This window comes from Lactuca saligna, chromosome 4 (genome assembly GCF_052625555.1).
Source record: "Lactuca saligna cultivar CGN05327 chromosome 4, ASM5262555v1, whole genome shotgun sequence".
In the NCBI taxonomy this organism is placed as follows: domain Eukaryota; kingdom Viridiplantae; phylum Streptophyta; class Magnoliopsida; order Asterales; family Asteraceae; genus Lactuca; species Lactuca saligna.
In genome coordinates this window covers 29,578,911-29,582,436 of record NC_136420.1, presented here as the reverse complement: position 1 = coordinate 29,582,436, position 3,526 = coordinate 29,578,911, and positions in this window count along the sequence as shown.

Genomic DNA, 3,526 nt, shown 5'->3' with positions numbered 1-3,526 from the left:
CGAAGTCTAGTTCTAGTGGGGGAGAGTTGTAACATCCGGATTTTACCAGGTATCTTGTAAATCTAATTTTGTTGTTTTGTGAGAGGGGACTCGGCGAGTTGGAGCTCAGACTCGCCGAGTAGGGACACGGGTTTGGGCAATGGAGCGCGCCTGGACTCGACGAGTCCAGGATATGGACTCGGCGAGTCTGCGCTGGGTAATGAAACCCTAAATCTCCGGGTTTGAGGCCTATTTAAAGGGCCTTATGGCCGTCATTTGTGCTCACCCAACCCTCAGTGAGTGTCCCTAGAGTTCTTGAGCGATTTGTGAAGAGAAGAGAGCCATTCTTGATCTTGTGTGTGTTGTTTAGCAAGAAGAAGAAGACCCTAGGCAAGAGGAAGCAAAGGAGGTTGCTATTTCGTGGGTTTGGAGCTTAGATCATCACTCTAGAGGTATTATCTCGGACCATTTTCTGTTTAATGAAGCATGATGCAATTTAGGGCTTGTGATGGTCATTTATGGGATGATTTGATGCCCATTGGTTCCCTCTTTGAGTTGAGGCCATGGATCTGGATCCATAGAGGTCCATAGAGCCTCACTCATCAAGCTTTATGAGTGGCAATAGAGTCCTTGACCTTGTGTTGTAATATTTGAGTCATAAACATCATATATAGTCATATAGAGATTGTATGTGCATCAAGATTGTAACTTTACGTGCTAAATGAGCTTGGAGGGACTGGATCTATGGATTAATGAACTGGATCTGACCTTTAGAGCAAGATTGAGTCAGTGCATGGCATGGACTCGCCGAGTCCGAAGAACAGACTCGGTGAGTAGCATGAATGTTGCCCGACCACTCTGTGAGTGGCCTCGCCGAGTTGGGAAAGGTGAACTCAGTGGGTCATGGGGGAGTCAGAATGGACAGGTGGACCGAGTCAAACTGGACTCGCCGAGTTGTTCTTGAGACTCGGCGAGTTGAGTCGTGGTCGCCCCACAACTCGAGCCAGGTGGAACTCGTCAAGTTGGGGGAAATGCTCGATGTGTCAGGGGAGGGTTCCAGGGAAATTGGTGCATGCGCTCAGACTCGCCGAGTCGCTATAGTGCACTCGCCGAGTCCGGTCAAAGTTGACCGTTGACCGTTGACCATCGTTGACCTAGATTGACTTGTTATAGTGTGGTCAACCCTAGTTGGGAAAGTGTTAATTAGAGGTGTATTGTGCTATAGGGGGACGACAGCTCGACAGGTCGAGCGATTAGCGATTTCAGGTTTACGATTTACCGAGACACGCGAGGTGAGTCTTCTCACTATACTTTACCTTGAGTAGGTAATCAGAGTTATGTGATAGAGTATTTGTATGCTATGTATGTTATGTGTTGCATTGCATTACTTCTATGTGATTGATGCTGTGCATGTTTACAGAGTTAGAACCGGAAGGTTCACAGAGTTAGAACCTGAGGGTTCATAGAGTTTGGGTGCACGGACCCACAGAGTTATAGCCTCGAGTGGCTAATATGTGTTATATGTAGTATTTTGGGGAACTCACTAAGCCTTGTGCTTACAGTGTTGATGTTATTGTTTCAGGTACTAGTGACGACCGCGGGAAGGCGCCGGCTTGATCCGTACACACACATATTCCGAATTCAAGCTCTGATTTTGGATTTCCAAAATCAAATTTTGTTTTCTATTGTTCTGACTGTGATAGCAATTCTGATTCCTCAAGCAATAGTTCTGATTGGATTCTGATTTCTGTTTCGTTTTTGATTTTCAGAGTGAAACCTCTGATTGCAAAATCTTCCAAAAGCGAGACTGAACTGCGACATCCAATTCCAATTCTGATTAAACAAATCCGATTGCCAAAATCCCATAAAGATAGAGTGATCTGATTTGAGACATCGAAATCCGATTCCGAATAATTCCGACGATCGGAGCTGTTCGGAATAAGAACGATGACCCGCTTGCAAACAACGAACGTTCAATGTCTCAATTCCGATTGTAACTTTATCTGTGACCACAATTCCGATTGTCACCCTTATATTTCAATAAAAGGACAATTTCAACTCCTTTTTGCAGCTTTTGTCAGATTTCATCCCATTTTATTACCTCTTTTTTTACGTCTTCTACACAATTTGAACATGACAGCAGCTTTTTGTACTAGATTCGACAATTCCAACCATTTAGAACTCAATAAAAATTGATTTTTTTCAAAAGAATTTCATCCCTTTCTATTTTTTTTAATCTTTATGAAGCTTTTAGAATCCATTTAAGATTTAAAACCAGAGATAACCCTTTGCACACTCATTGCTTTGGAGAAAAACACTTTAAGAAAATGATATTAGCTTCTTAGTTGGAAAACAAAAGTTACCAAATATCTCATTAAACTAACCACAAACCTTTTTCTCTTTTCTCCAACTTCTAACACCTCCATCTGAACAAAAGTGAGAATTGAATCTTCTTTCAACATGTCTGGCTTGTACTTTCTGAACTTTTTCACAAACATGAGGGTCTTGTACATTTGGTATCTAAACCTTTTTCACCTTATTCTTCTTCTTCTTCCTCTTTCTTTTTAGATTTTGAGACTTCAAATATGATTTTCGGATCTGAACATGTTCATCACATTTCGTGATCTGAACATTAGGAGTATTTTGAACACAAATCTGAACATCTTGAATAATAGGCTTTTTGTAAGGCATCATTCCTTCAAAATCATCATTAGAACATGAAAAATCTTATGTTTGAGTTCCAATAGAACAAAACACCTTTACTTTCACGATTTCAGAAGATTTGCTTTGCGATTCACTATTTGAAACACCAGATTCAGAATGTAAGGCTTCTGAAAAACTTGAACACTTGACTCCCCCTCAACAAGAACATCTGGAGTCACCTTTTCTTCAGAAACTTGATGAACTTTATTAACTTTATCAAGAACATCTTTTTGAATAGCATCTTCTTTTCTTTTTCTTTCTTTCTTCTATTGTTCTTCTTTCTCCCGTTCCAAATGATTTTTGATAATACGAAATTGTTCCAACAAAGGCTCATTATCATCCAAAAATTTCACAATTCATTTTTCTATATTATGAAAATATGCATGTTTATCAAACGTTCCATCTACATAGAGATTATACAAATCAATGGCATTTTGCGAATATTTTATCATACCATATATAAGATAGCAATGATCTGTATTTAAAAGACTAAATTTTGGATCTGTAACTTTCATGCCTAGTTCTTTAATCGAAGTTAACAACTTTGAAACTGATGAATCCATCATATCTTCAACAAGAAATATAAAATTCAAAGAGAGAGAAAATAGATATGATAAGATTTTAGAGAGAGAAAATGAATTTGAGATGATTTCTAGTGAGAGAAAATGAATCAAAGCAAAAATATGAGTATAAAATTCGAATTTCTTCTTTTATTTCACTTTCAAAACTTGAATCAAGAACAAATCAGATGATAGAATGTGTAGAAATAACATATATGAATTGAGTTGTGCAAAAATAAGAGATATTTCATTTTTCTCTTCAGAAAACCTATAAAACATGAAGA